A 17,320-nucleotide genomic window follows, 5' to 3' on the forward strand; every position below is an offset into this window, starting at 1 on the left:
AATTCACTCAAAACAAACGTACTTTTTGTGACAGCTGTTCACACATTTTTTCCAAATGATACATGTACAATATTTTGTCAAAAAAAGAAAGTTTCTCGTGATAAGGGCCTTGCGATTTGGGTATTGCTTTTGTGATTTGTGGATGGTTTGGATTTTTCGGTCACGACCGGAAAATCGAGCCTATTTTCACAAATTGATAAAAAAAAAATTGCGATTTGGGTATAGTTTTGTGTTTTGCGAATAGATTGAAGTGTAAAGCTTTTAGATAACTATAAAAGGTTTTTTTTTTTTTTTTTTTTTTAATACGTAACTCTGATTTAGTCTCTGCTTATTTTTCAAAAAATGAGTATTTTTTACGCGATCTATCCGTTGACAAATTGTCAAAGGAGGTTTGTCCCAACATTTTTTTAAAATTCGGTCTTCAAGACTTTCAATTTTAACATTTTTCTTGAATTTTAATTTAATTTTAACGTACTTTGAAAGCTCATAACTTTCTAAATAACATTCTAATTATTAATTCGTTAAGTGTACTACCAATGTTGACTAAAAATTACAATAAACCCTCAATTAATTTAAATAAACAATACATTTATACATAAAACGTAAAACGTAAAACGAAACATGATGTTGATTTTCATATAATATACGGGTCTTCGATTTTAATATAAATGGATAGATTTCAAAAAATCACACACCTGTAAAAAAAAATTATGGTGACTAAATCGGAGGTACGACTAAAAAGATATGACTTCGCAAAGTGTACGAATCACCGTCTCAATCACCCGTTCATAAAAGATTTAAAATATATCAATTTGCTAAGTGTACGGATCACGGTCTCAATCACCCGTTCGCAAAACTCATTTGTGATTTGCGAAGGCATTTTGCTATTAAAATTTATTCTTTGGCAAAGTATTACAAGTCATTTGAAAAAATGACAATTTCGTTAATATACCTTATCTTTTTCATAATCTTTTTCATAATGTCGTTTATTTAACAATATTCGTGTTTTCATCCTTCAGCTAGTTTATTTTTATTTTACAAACTTAAAATAAAAAATAGTAAAATGACTAGCGGTAAGAATGTATGAGATTTTTTTTTCTAATTGTAGTCAATTTACTTTTCCATAATGTTTTTTATTGGACAAATGACCCGAAAAGGTAACTTAAATTACTTAATTTGACAATCAAGATAACCTCCAATTTAGCTAACTCCGAAAAGGATTGCAATTTAATTTTTATTCACAAAAAGGATTGTGTGTTCAAATTTTTTAAAATCGAGATAATACCCAATGAACACAAAATTTAAAAACACGAATTACTTCAATTTGAGACTTGAAACAAATTTCAAGAGGTTCGATCATCATTTTTTGTGAAGCAACTAGATCCAAAACATCATGAAAAACAATGAATCGGGATGAACGGTCGTCGAACCTTCATATGAGCTTCATACTTGCCAATTGAGATCTAAATTGTTTCAGATGTTGCTTCCTTCATAAAAAGTGCTTAGAATCATTATTAGAATACTCGACGTCCATCAAAACAAACTGAAACAGCCTACAATCGTCCAATTTGAACACACAATCCTTTTTGTGAGCAAAAATTAAATTGCAATCCTTTTCAGGTTTAGCCAAATTGGGGGTTACCTTGATTGTCAAATTGGGTAACTTAGGTTACCTTTTCGGGCCATTTGCCCTTGTTTATTTAACAATATTCGTTTTTTCATATTTAGCTAGTTTATTTTTATTTCCCCCTCCCAGATATCTCCTATGCGGTTCAGCAGATATGTCTTTTCATGCACAACCCTCGAGAGCAGCATCTTCACGCTCTCAAGCGGATCATTCGTTATGTTCAAGGGACAACCTATCTCGGTCTTCTGCTATACGCATCATCTCCCACCACATTGATTACTTATTCTAAAGCAGATTGGGTTGGCTGCCGACGACCAGAATATCCAACTCTGATTACTGTGTTTTTCTCGGCAACAATCTGCTCTCATGGTCCTCCAAACGGAAACTTACTCCATCCTACTCCATTGCAGAAGCAGAATACTACGGTGTTGCTAATGTTGATGCTGAGACATGATGGATTCGTAACCATTAGCTACTCTGGTTTATTGCGACAACCATTAGCTGTCCCCTCACCTCGGCTACTCTAGTTTATTGCGACAACCATTAGCTCCGTTTATCTCTCCACTAATTCGGTGCAACATCAGCGCACCGAACACATAGAGATTGTAATACACTTTGTTCGTGACCTAGTGGCCTAGACAGGTTCGGGTTCTTCATGTTCCGTCGAGATACCAATTTGCAGACATCTTCACCAAAGACCTCACGTATGCTTTATTTGACGAGTTTCAATCCAATTTGAGTGTCTGCCGCACTCCTGAAATGTCCCGTTCATATCGATTAAAAACGTTCCATATTAATTGATTTCGTCGCGAGGTTTTGACCTCTATATGAGACATTTTTCAAAGACTGCATTCGATTTTAAAACAAACCATAACCTTTAAAATATTACGACGATTATCAAATAATGATAATCTAAAATATAGCGTTTTTCACACGACCATTACATAATGGTTTACAATAATATTACACATCAACATAAGTCTTCGAATGCAATTTTTAAACAATATTATACAAGCATGGACTCCAAATCTTGTCCTTAATTTAGTATGCAACAGCGGAAGCTCTTAATAATCACCTGAGAATAAACATGCTTAAAACGTCAACAAAATTGTTGGTGAGTTATAGGTTTAACCTACATATTATTAAATCATAATAATAGACCATAAGATTTCATTTTTATAACACATCTCTTATCAGGCATTTCGCAAACTGCATAGAGATAAAAATCATTCATATGTTGAACACCTGATAACCGACGTTAACTTAATGCATAGAATATCCCCAAAACAGAACCTCTCGTCTGTATAATAATCTCAAAGTACTAAACATCCATAACCTGAATGGGGGTTGTTAAGCCCAATAGATCTATCTTTAGGATTCGCGTCAATTAGGGGCCATTTTCCTAATTCTTAGGCTACCAGACTTGAAGGGCGATATTTGGTTTAACAATCCAACCATAGAATGTAGTTTTGCGTACTTGTGTCTATTTTGTAAAACATTTATAAAGCTGCATGTATTCTCATCCCAAAATATTAGATTTTAAAAGTGGGACTATAACTCACTTTCACATATATTTCCTTCCTCGGAAATAAGACTTGGCCACGGATCGATTCACGAACCTATACAAATATGTACATATATATCAAAGTATGATCAAAATATAATTACAACCATTTTTATTATGTTTTAAAGATTTGAGTGTATTAAGTCAGCTGTCCTCGTTAGTAACCTACAACCAGTTGTCTACAGTTAGATGTACAGAAATAAATCGATATATATTATCTTGAATCAATCCACGACCCAGTGTATACACGTCTCAGGCTAGATCACAACTCAAAGTATATATATTTTTGGAATCAACCTCAACCCTGTATAGCTAACTCCAACATTACTGCATATAGAGTGTCTATGGTTGTTCCAAATAATATATATACATGGGTCGATATGATATGTCAAAACATTTGCATACGTGTCTATGATATCCCAAGATTACATAATATATTAGAATACATGTGTAATACAATATAAGTTAGCTAGGATATGATTTGTATAGATTTGTTAAACATTTCCTGTAGCTAAAAAGATCAAAAATATCCAATCTTGTTTTTCCCATAACTTCTTCATTTTAAATCCGTTTTGAGTGAATAAAATTGCTATGGTTTCATATTGAACTCTAATTTAAGAATCCAAACAGAAAAAGTATAGGTTTATAGTCGGAAATTTAAGTTACATGTCAATTACTAAAGAGGTAGTCATTTCCGTCGAAAGAACGATATCTTGATGACCATTTTGAAAAACATACTTTCACTTTGAGTTTAACCAAGATTTTTGGATATAGTTTCATGTTCATATGAAAAATCATTTTCCCAGAAGAACAACTTTTAAATCAAAGTTTATCATAGTTTTTAATTATCCAAACCAAAACAGCCCCCGGTTTCACTACGACGGCGTATATCCGATTTTATGGTGTTCATCGTGTTTCCAGGTTTTAAATTATTAAGTTAGCATATCATATAGATATAGAACATGTGTTTAGTTGATTTTAAAAGTCAAGTTATAAGGAGTAACTTTTGTTTGCGAACAAGTTTAGAATTAACTAAACTATGTTCTAGTGATTACAAGTTTAAACCTTCGAATAAGATAGCTTTATATGTATGAATCGAATGAGAACATCATTACTACCTCAAAATAATATTTTCACTCGAAATAAGATTGTTATAGTTGTAGAAATTGAATCAAAGTTTGAATATGAATATTACCTTGAATTAGAAAGATAACCTATTGTAAATAACAAAGGTTCCTTGATCTTAGATGATTACTTGGAATAGATTAGAAAGCTTGGAAGTAGACTTTGCAAACTTGGAAGTATTCTTGATTTTATGAAACTATACTAATGGAATTTATGAAGAACACTTGGAACTTGAAAATGGAACTTGAGAGAGATCAATTAGATGAAGAAAATTGAAGAATGAAAGTGTTTGTAGGTTTTTTTGGTCGTTGGTATATGGATTAGATATAAAGGATATGTAATTTTGTTTTCATGTAAATAAGTCATGAATGATTACTAATATTTTTATAATTTTATGAGATATTTCATGCAAGTTGCCAAATGATGGTTCCCACATGTGTTAGGTGACTCACATAGGCTACTAAGAGCTGATCATTGGAGTGTATATACCAATAGTACATACATCTAAAAGCTGTGTATTGTACGAGTACGAATAAGGGTGCATACGAGTAGAATTGTTGATGAAACTGAACGAGGATGTAATTGTAAGCATTTTTGTTAAGTAGAAGTACTTTTATATGTGTCTTGAAGTCTTTCAAAAGTGTAAGAATACATATCAAAACACAACATGTATATACATTCTAATGGAGTCGTTAAGTCTTCGTTAGTCGTTACATGTAAGTGTTGTTTTGAAACCTGTAAGTTAACGATCTCAATTAATGTTGTTAACTCAATGTTTATTATATCAAATGAAATGTTAAATTATTATATTATCATGATATTATGATGTATGAATATCTCTTAATATGATATATACATTAAAATATCATTACAACGATAATCGTTACATATAAGTCTCGTTTCGTAATTCTTGGGTTAGTAGTCTTGTTTTTACATGTGTAGTTCATTGTTAACACACTTAATGATATATTTAAATATCATTTTATCATGTTAAATATAGTGTATCAATATCTTAAAATGATACATATGTATTTAGTAGACGTTATCATAACGATAATCGTTATATATATCATTTCGAGTTTCTTAACTTAGTAATCTCATTTCTTATGTATATCACACATTGTTAATATACTTAGTGGGATACTTACTCATCATAATCTTATGTCAACCATATATATATATGTCTATATATACCACAACATGTAGTTTTTACAATTTTGTAACGTTCGTGAATCGCCGGTCAACATGGGTGATCAATTGTCTATATGAAACTTATTTCATTTAATCAAGTCTTAACAAGTTTGATTGCTTAACACGTTGGAAACATTTAGTCATGTAAATATCAATCTCAATTAATATATATATAAACATGGAAAAGTTCGGGTCACTACAGTACCTACCCGTTAAATAAATTTCGTCCCGAAATTTTAAGCTGTTGAAGGTGTTGACGAATCTTCTGGAAATAGATGCGGGTATTTCTTCTTCATCTGATCTTCATGCTCCCATGTGAACTCGGGTCCTCTACGAGCATTCCATCGAATCTTAACAATCGGTATCTTGTTTTTCTTAAGTCTCTTAACCTCACGATCCATTATTTCGACAGGTTCTTCAATGAATTGAAGTTTTTCATTGATTTGGATTTCGTCCAACGGAATAGTGAGATCTTCTTTAGCAAAAAATTACTTCAAATTTGAGACGTGGAAAGTGTTATGTACAGCTGCGAGTTGTTGAGGTAGCTCCAGTTGGTAAGCTACTGGTCCGACACGATCTATAATCTTGAATGGTCCAATGTACCTTGGATTTAGTTTCCCCCGTTTACCAAATCGAACAACGCATTTCCAAGGTGAAACCTTAAGCATGACCATTTCTCCAATTTCAAACTCTATATCTTTTCTTTTACTGTTCGCGTAGCTCTTTTGTCGACTCTGGGCGGTTTTTAATCGTTGTTGAATTTGGATGATTTTCTCGGTAGTTTCTTGTATTATCTCCGGACCCGTAATCTGTCTATCCCCCACTTCATTCCAACAAATCGGAGACCTGCACTTTCTACCATAAAGTGCCTCAAACGGCGCCATCTCAATACTAGAATGATAACTGTTGTTGTAGGAAAATTCTGCTAACGGTAGGTGTCGATCCCAACTGTTTCCTAAATCAATAACACATGCTCGTAGCATGTCTTCAAGCATTTGTATCGTCCTTTCGCTCTGCCCATCAGTTTGTGGATAATAGGGAGTACTCATGTTTAGACGAGTCCCCGATGCTTGTTGCAACGTATGCCAGAACCTTGAAACAAATCTACCATCCCTATCAGAGATAATAGAGACGGGTATTCCATGTCTGGAGACAACCTCCTTCAAATACAATCGCGCCAACTTCTCCATTTTGTCATCTCCTCTCATTGGCAGGAAGTGTGCTGACTTGGTGAGACGATCAACTATTACCCAAATAGTATCATAACCACTTGCAGTCCTTGGCAATTTAGTAATGAAATCCATGGTAATGTTTCCCCGTTTCCATTCCGGGATTTCAGGTTGTTGTAGTAAACCTGATGGTTTCTGATGTTCAGCTTTGACCTTAGAACACGTCAAACATTCTCCTACATATTTAGCAATATCGGCTTTCATACCCTGCCACCAAAAGTGTTTCTTGAGATCTTTATACATCTTCCCCGCTCCGGGATGTATTGAATATCTGGTTTATGTGCTTCTTTAAGTACCATTTCTCTCACATCTCCAAACCTTGGTACCCAAATTCTATCAGCCCTATATCGGGTTTCGTCTTCCCAAATATTAAGATGTTTCTCTGATCCTTTGGGTATCTCATTCTTCAACTTTCCTTCTTTTACAACCCTCTGTTGCGCCTCCTTTATTTGAGTAGTAAGGTTAGTATGAATAATTATATTCATAGCTTTTACCCGTATAGGTTCTCCGTCCTTTCTACTCAAAGCGTCGGCTACCACATTCGCCTTCCTCGGGTGGTATCGAATCTCAAAATCATAATCATTCAACAGTTCAATCCACCTGCGTTGTCTCATATTCAGTTGCTTCTGATTAAATATATGTTGGAGACTTTTGTGGTCGGTATATATAATACTTTTGACCCCATATAAATAATGCCTCCAAGTCTTTAATGCAAAAACAACAGCACCCAATTCCAAATCGTGAGTTGTATAATTTTGCACGTGAATCTTCAATTGTCTAGACGCATAAGCAATCACCTTCGTTCGTTCATTAATACACAACCGAGACCTTGCTTTGATGCGTCACAATAAATCAAAAAATCATCATTCCCTTCAGGCAATGACAATATAGGTGCCGTAGTTAGCTTTTTCTTCAATAACTGAAACGCCTTCTCTTGTTCATCCTTCCATTCAAATTTCTTCTCTTTATGCGTTAATGCAGTCAAGGGTTTTGCTATTTTGGAGAAATCTTGGATGAATCTTCTGTAGTAACCAGCCAATCCTAAAAATTGACGTATATGCTTCGGAGTTTTTGGGGTTTCCCACTTTTCAACGGTTTCGATCTTTGCCGGGTCCACCTGGATACCTTCTTTGTTCACTATGTGACCGAGGAATTGAAATTCTTCCAACCAAAATGCACACTTTGAAAACTTAGCGTACAGTTTTTCTTTCCTCAATACTTCTAGTACTTTTCTCAAATGTTCTTCGTGCTCTTGATCATTCTTTGAGTAAATAAGTATGTCATCGATGAAAACAATGACAAACTTATCAAAATATGGCCCACACACTCGGTTCATAAGGTCTATGAACACAGCTGGTGCGTTAGTCCATCCAAACGGCATAACCATAAACTCGTAATGACCATAACGCGTCCTAAAAGCAGTTTTTGGAATATCATCCTCCTTTACTCGCATTTGATGATATCCAGAACGTAAATCGATTTTCGAATAAACCGACGAGCCTTGTAATTGATCAAATAAGTCGTTAATTCTCGGCAGTGGATAACGGTTTTTGATGGTAAGTTTATTCAACTCTCTGTAGTCAATACACAGCCTAAATGTACCATCCTTCTTTTTGACAAACAAAACAGGAGCTCCCCATGGTGATGTACTTGGTCGTATGAAACCACGCTCTAGAAGTTCTTGTAATTGGCTTTGAAGTTCCTTCATTTCGCTGGGTGCGAGTCTGTATGGAGCACGAGCTATTGGTGCAGCTCCCGGTACAATATCTATTTGAAATTCAACGGATCAGTGTGGAGGTAATCCCGGTAATTCTTTCGAAAATACATCAGGAAATTCTTTTGCGATGGGAACATCATTGATGCTCTTTTCTTCAGTTTGTACTTTCTCGACGTGTGCTAGAACAGCATAGCAACCCTTTCTTATTAGTTTTTGCGCCTTCAAAGTACTAATAAGATTTAGCTTCGCATTGCTCTTTTCTCCGTACACCATTAAGGGTTTTCCTTCTTCTCGTACAATGCGAATTGCATTTTTGTAACATACGATCTCTGCTTTCACCTCTTTCAACCAGTCCATGCCGATTATCACATCAAAACTCCCTAACTCTACTGGTATCAAATCAATCTTAAATGTTTCGCTAACCAGTTTAATTTCTCGATTCCGACATATATTATCTGCTGCAATTAATTTACCATTTGCTAATTCTAGTATAAACTTATTATCCAAAGGCGTCAATGGACAACTTAATTTAGCACAGAAATCCTTACTCATATAGCTTCTATCCGCACCCGAATCAAATAAAACATAAGCAGATGTATTGTCAATAAGAAACGTACCCGTAACATGCTCCGAGTCTTCCTGCACTTCAACCGCATTAATGTTGAAGACTCTTCCTCGTCCTTGCCCATTATTATCCCCCTGATTTAGATACATATTTTTGTAATGGCCCTTCTTCCCGCATCCGAAACAGGTAATGTCTGCATAACTTGTTCCAGCATTATTTGTTCCCTTAGCCATTGATCCGTAGATTTCGCACTTTGTCGCACCATGGCCCTTTCTATTACACTTAGTACACACTGCTGTACAGAGCCTAGTTGGATGGTATCCTTCACATCTCTGGAAGAATTTCTGCCTCTTGTTGTTATTGTTGGGATTGTTGTTGTTGCGGTTGTTATTGTTGTTGAAACGGTTGTTGTAGTTGTTGCTGGGGTGGTTGTTGTTGTTGCGTTTGTTGTTGCGAATATTGGTGCGATTGTAGTTATGATTGTTGGGTTGATTATTGAAATTGTGACCCTTGTCACTGGTTTCTTCCCACTTTCTTTTGACTAACTTCACGTTGGCCTCTTCGGCCGCCTGTTCTTTAATTCTTCCCTCAATCTGGTTCACTAGTTTGTGAGCCATTCTACATGCCTTTTGTATGGAGGCAGGCTCGTGTGAACTTATATCTTCTTGGATTCTCTCCGGTAACCCTTTCACAAACGCGTCGATCTTCTCTTCCTCATCTTTGAACGCTCTCTAACACAATAGGCACAATTCTGTGAATCGTCTTTCGTACGAAGTAATATCGAATCCCTGTGTTCGTAACCCTCTAAGTTCTGACTTGAGCTTATTGACCTCAGTTCTGGGACGGTACTTCTCGTTCATCAAGTGCTTGAATGCTGACCACGATAGCGCGTAAGCAGCATCTTGTCCCACTTGCTCTAGATAGGTATTCCACCATGTTAACGCAATACCTGTAAAGGTATGCGTAGCGTACTTCACTTTGTCTCCTTCAGCACACTTACTTATGGCAAACACTGATTCAACTTTCTCGGTCCACCGTTTTAATCCGATTGGTCCTTCGGTCCCATCAAATTCTGAAGGTTTGCAGGCAGTGAATTCCTTGTAGGAGCATCCTACACGATTTCTTGCGCCGTTAGCTGTATTGCTAGATTCATAGTTATTGTTGGTATGTAGCGCGGCCTGTACTGCGGCTATGTTTGAAGCAAGAAAGGCACGAAATTCCTCTTCACTCATATTCAAGGTGTGTCGAGTAGTCGGTGCCATTTCCTTCAAAATAGTCAAATGAAACAATTTAATTATACAGAATATTAAGAGTAGTCAATAGTATCTCGTAGCATAATATGAACTCATTTATAAAAGCTTTTTCTTCATATTAGCGTTTTATAATTTTAAATTCGGGTACTACCTACCCGTTAAGTTCATACTTAGTAGCTAATATACAATTCAACTACTACAATTCCATATGAAAAACTGATTATAATAATATATCACATTCAAACTTTTATACAATATTTTGCAAACTTACAATACCGCTATTTTACATATAGCATGAAATATAGCACATAAAAACTCTGATACAAAACAATTTCGAAGACAATTCTAGTTAATACGCAAGTCGTTCAATAAAGGCAATAAAGACACGTAATTCATACGTCCAGAAACAAGTCATGCATTCTGGTTTTACTATGACTACTTCCCATCCTTGGTCTTGTGGAACATAACCGTTGTGACCGTTGACAAAACAGCATGTTGTAATATCGTATAAAGGACGAGGATTTCGTAATGTCTAACAGCCCCGTAATAATCTAAAAACCTTGTTTCTCATCTCAACTACCGAGTCCATCACTTGTGGGAATGTTTTATTTAAAAGTTGCAACCCAATGTTCTTTTTCTCAATTTGATGAGAAGCGAACATTATTAACCCGTAAGCATAACATGCTTCTTTATGTTGCATGTTAGAAGCTCTTTCTAACTCACGAAATCCTATGTTGGGATATGTTGAGTCAAAATAGGTTCTTAAACCGTAGCGTAAAATTGCATTTGGGTTCCCCGCATTTAACGCTTTAAAGAAAACACGGCGTACTTACGGTCTCCCCAATGTGATATACCCCACCTATCAAAGGAAAGCCTTTTATAAACTAAGGCATTTCTGGAAAGTCTTTCAAATGTTTGACAAGTTAATTTCGCCATAACTAAATGTGCTGATGAATTCTGACCGACTCTAGACAAGATTTCCTCAATCATATCCTCTGGTAGGTCTTCTAAAATATTCGGTTGTCTACCCTTAACGTCCATTTTGTTTTTATACTGTAAAATATACAAGGATTAGATTCGTAAAAGATAATTAACAAACAATACAAGAAATTTTTACATAGAACATAAAAGTACAAGCACACTATATTACATATATTACACAACATGATTACAACTCTTTAATCCGACTCACTCGTTTCTTCTTCTTCGGACTTGGTTCTTTTTCCTAATCTTCTAGGGATATATGATGTTCCTCTAATACGAGTTGTCATTTTCCACATTGGTTTAGAAAAACCTGGTGGTTTAGAGGTTCCCGGGTTATTGTCACGATATTGAAAATACGGGTGTTGACGGTACATATAAAGTTCATCGGGGTCGGAATCAGATTTCTCTATTTTGATGCCTTTTCCCTTATTATTTTCTTTTGCCTCATTAAATTGGGTCAGGGTAATTTCTATAACATCATCGGAATCCTCATCGGGATCCGATTCATCGGAAAATTGATAATCTTCCCAATATTTTTCTTCCTCGGCGGAAACACCATTGACCATTATTATCTTTGGTCCGTTGGTTGAGGATTTTCTTTTATTTAATCGATTTACTATAGGTATCAATATTTCTTCTTCCGGAACCTCTTCTTCTTCTGGTTCCTCCTCTTCTGATTCCTCTTCTTCGGGAATTTATGAATCTTCCCAAATTATATTCGACTCTTCATTATTATTAGGTGAGTCGATGGGATTTGTACTAGTGGTAGACATCTATCACACAATATCAAACACATTAAGAGGTTAATATATCACATAATATTTACATGTTAATAATATATAGTTTCCAACAAAAGTGTTAAGCAATCGTTTTTTAAAAAAACGATCGAAGTCCAGACTCACTAATGTATCCTAACAAACTCGATAAGACACACTAATGCAAATTTCTGGTTCTCTAAGACCAACGCTCGGATACCAACTGAAATGTCCCGTTCATATTGATTATAAACCTTCCATATTAATTGATTTCGTCGCGAGGTTTTGACCTCTATATGAGACGTTTTTCAAAGACTGCATTCGATTTTAAAACAAACCATAACCTTTAAAATATTAAGACGATTATCAAATAATGATAATCTAAAATATAGCGTTTTTCACACGACCATTACCTAATGGTTTACAATAATATTACACATCAACATAAGTCTTCGAATGCAGTTTTTAAACAATATTATACAAGCATGTACTCCAAATCTTGTCCTTGATTTAGTATGCAACAGCGGAATCTCTTAATAATCACCTGAGAATAAACATGCTTAAAATGTCAACAAAATTGTTGGTGAGTTATAGGTTTAACCTACATATTATTAAATCATAATAATAGACCACAAGATTTCATTTTTATAACACATCTCTTATCAGGCATTTCGCAAACTGCATAGAGATAAAAACCATTCATATGTTGAACACCTGGTAACCGATGTTAACTTAATGCATAGAATATCTCCAAAACAGAACCTCTCGTCTGTATAATAATCTCGAAGTACTAAACCATCCATAACCTGAATGGCGGTTGTTAAGCCCAATAGATCTATCTTTAGGATTCGCTTCAATTAGGGGCCATTTCCCTAATTCTTAGGCTACTAGACTTGAAGGGCGATATTCAGTTTAATAATCCAACCATAGAATGTAGTTTTGCGTACTTGTGTCTATTTTATAAAACATTTATAAAGGTGCATGTATTCTCATCCCAAAATATTAGATTTTAAAAGTAGGACTATAACTCACTTTCACAGATATTTCCTTCCTCGAAAATAAGACTTGGCCACGGATCGATTCACGAACCTATACAAATATGTACATATATATCAAAGTATGATCAAAAATATAATTACAACCATTTTTATTATGTTTTAAAGATTTGAGTGTATTAAGTCAGCTGTCCTCGTTAGTAACCTACAACTAGTTGTCCACAGTTAGATGTACAGAAATAAATCAATATATATTATCTTGAATCAATCCACGACCCAGTGTATACACGTCTCAGGCTAGATCACAACTCAAAGTATATATATTTTTCGAATCAACCTCAACCCTGTATAGCTAACTCCAACATTACTGCATATAGAGTGTCTATGGTTGTTCCAAATAATATATATACATGGGTCGATATGATATGTCAAAACATTTTCATACGTGTCTATGGTATCCCAATATTACATAATATATTAGAATACATGTGTAATACAATATAAGTTAGCTAGGATATGATTTGTATAGATTTGTTAAACATTTCCCGTAGCTAAAAAGATCAAAAATATCCAATCTTGTTTTACCCATAACTTCTTCATTTTAAATCCGTTTTGAGTGAATCAAATTGCTATAGTTTCATATTGAACTCTAATTTAAGAATCAAAATAGAAAAAAGTATAGGTTTATAGTCGGAAATTTAAGTTACATGTCAATTACTAAAGAGGTAGCCATTTCCGTCGAAAGAACGACATCTTGATGACCATTTTGAAAAACATACTTTCACTTTGAGTTTAACCAAGATTTTTAGATATAGTTTCATGTTCATATGAAAAATCATTTTCCCAGAAGAACAACTTTTAAATCAAAGTTTATCATAGTTTTTAATTATCCAAACCAAAACAGCCCCCGGTTTCACTACGACGGCGTATATCCGATTTTATGGTGTTCATCGTATTTCCAGATTTTAAATTATTAAGTTAGCATATCATATAGATATAGAAAATGTGTTTAGTTAATTTTAAAAGTCAAGTTATAAGGATTAACTTTTGTTTGCGAACAAGTTTAGAATTAACTAAACTATGTTCTAGTGATTACAAGTTTAAACATTCGAATAAGATAGCTTAATATGTATGAATCGAATGATGTTATGAACATCATTACTACCTCAAGTTTTCTGGATAAAACCACTGGAAATGAGAAAAATGGATCTAGCTTCAAAGGATCCTTGGATGGCTTGAAAGTTCTTGAAACAGAATCATGACACGAAAACAGTTCAAGTAAGATTTTCACTCGAAATAAGATTGTTATAGTTTTAGAAATTGAATCAAAGTTTGAATATGAATATTACCTTGAATTAGAAAGATAACCTACTGTAAATAACAAAGGTTCCTTGATCTTAGATGATTACTTGGAATGGATTAGAAAGCTTAGAAGTAGACTTGCAAACTTGGAAGTATTCTTGATTTTTATGAAACTATACTTATAGAATTTATGTAGAACACTTAGAACTTGAAGATGGAACTTGAGAGAGATCAATTAGATGAAGAAAATTGAAGAATGAAAGTGTTTTTAGGTGTTTTTGGTCGTTGGTATATGGATTAGATATAAAGGATATGTAATTTTGTTTTCATGTAAATAAGTCATGAATGATTACTAATATTTTTGTAATTTTATGAGATATTTCATGCTAGTTGCCAAATGATGGTTCCCACATGTGTTAGGTGATTCACATGGGCTGCTAAGAGCTGATCATTGGAGTGTATATACCAATAGTACATACATCTAAAAGCTGTGTATTGTACGAGTACGAATACGGGTGCATACGAGTAGAATTGTTGATGAAACTGAACGAGGATGTAATTGTAAGCATTTTTGTTAAGTAGAAGTACTTTTATATGTGTCTTGAAGTCTTTCAAAAGTGTAAGAATACATATCAAAACACAACATGTATATACATTCTAATGGAGTCGTTAAGTCTTCGTTAGTCGTTACATGTAAGTGTTGTTTTGAAACCTTTAAGTTAACGATCTCAATTAATGTTGTTAACCCAATGTTTATTATATCAAATGAGATGTTAAATTATTATATTATAATGATATTATGATGTATGAATATCTCTTAATATGATATATACATTAAAATATCATTACAACGATAATCGTTACATATAAGTCTCGTTTCGTAATTCTTGGGTTAGTAGTCTTGTTTTTACATATGAGGTTCATTGTTAACACACTTAATGATATATTTAAATATCATTTTATCATGTTAAATATAGTGTATCAATATCTTAATATGATACATATGTATTTAGTAGACGTTATCATAACGATAATCGTTATATATATCATTTCGAGTTTCTTAACTTAGTAATCTCATTTCTTATGTATATCACACATTGTTAATAAACTTAGTGTGATACTTACTCATCATAATCTTATGTCAACCATATATATATGTCTATATATACCACAACATGTAGTTTTTACAATTTTGTAACGTTCGTGAATCGCCGGTCAACATGAGTGATCAATTGTCTATATGAAACTTATTTCATTTAATCAAGTCTTAAAAAGTTTGATTGCTTAACACGTTGGAAACATTTAGTCATGTAAATATCAATCTCAATTAATATATATAAACATGGAAAAGTTCGGGTCACTACAACTCCCAATCAAACTACGGGGGATGTTAGTGGATATTATTATCCCACATCTATCTTGTCTATGTATTGTCTCTATTAGGCTCGGCCTATTTGTAATACCTAGGGTTTGAGTCTTTATATTTGATGTCTGAACGTCTCATATGATTTCAAGCAATAATACTAATCACATTAAATTTAACAAAAATGACTAATGGTAAGGATGTATGCAGATATTTTTTTTAGATAATTTGTTCTATATCTTACTTGGAAAATGATGAGGAAAATGAAAATCAGATATTTAGTTGTATATCCTAATTTACCTATTATATTAATTTACCTATTACATTAATATACCTTATAATTTATGTAATAACACTCATCTGATTGGTCTATTTGGATATACAACTATATGTTTTGTAGTGACCCGAACTTTTCCATGTTTATATATATTAATTGAGATTGATATTTACATGATTAAATGTTTCCAACATGTTAAGCAATCAAACTTGTTAAGACTTGATTAATTGAAATATGTTTCATATAGACAATTGACCACCCAAGTTGACCGGCGATTCACGAACGTTAAAACTTGTAAAAACGACATGACGATATATATATGTATATACATTTGGTTAACATGAGATTATGATAAGTAAGTGTCTCCATAAGTATATTAACAATGAGTTATATACATATAAACCAGACTACTAACTTAAGGATTTCGAAACGAGACATATATGTAACGATTATCGTTGTAACGACATTTAAATGTATATATATCATATTAAGATATATTAATATATCATAATATCATGATAATATGATAATTTAACATCTCATTAGATATAATAAACAATGGGTTAACAACATTAATTGAGATCGTTAACTTAAAGGTTTCAAAACAACACTTACATGTAACGATTAACGATGACTTAATGACTCAGTTAAAATGTATATACATGTAGTGTATTTAGATGTATTAAAATACTTTTGGAAGACTTCAAGACATATATCAAAACACTCATACTTAACGAAAATGGTTACAGTTACTTTCCCATTCTTTTCTTTCATCAAGAATTCTAGTCGTATTCTTACCCGTATTATACACAGCTTCAAAACGTACTTACTATGGGTATATACCAATAGGAACTAGCATGGGATTCCACTCTTGATTATGTCATGTATGACTAATCAATTTTAACTTCTACCATGAGCTAGTCAACTAACTAGAACTCCTTTTAACCCCACTCACCACTCACCAATTACCACTTATCATTCACTCCATTTCACTTCCAATTCTGTTTCTAATTCTCTCTCAACACACACACACACTATTATGAACATATTTTTCCAGTAGTTAATCATCATCTTCATCAAAAATCACTTCAAGAATCAAGCTATAATCATCATAGGAAGAACACTTCAAGAACACTTCAAAAATCCCTTCAAGTTTACTAATTTACTTCCAAGCTTTCTAATCCATTCCAAGTAATCATCTAAGATCAAGAAACCTTTATTATATACAGTAGGTTATCTTTCTTATTCAAGGTAATATTCATATTCAAACTTTGATTCAATTTCTATAACTATAAACTATCTTAATTCGAGTAAAAATCTTACTTGAACTTGTTTTTGTGTCATGATCCTACTTCAAGAACTTTCAAGCCATC

This window comes from Rutidosis leptorrhynchoides, chromosome 7, assembly GCF_046630445.1.
Source record: "Rutidosis leptorrhynchoides isolate AG116_Rl617_1_P2 chromosome 7, CSIRO_AGI_Rlap_v1, whole genome shotgun sequence".
In the NCBI taxonomy this organism is placed as follows: Eukaryota; Viridiplantae; Streptophyta; class Magnoliopsida; order Asterales; family Asteraceae; genus Rutidosis; species Rutidosis leptorrhynchoides.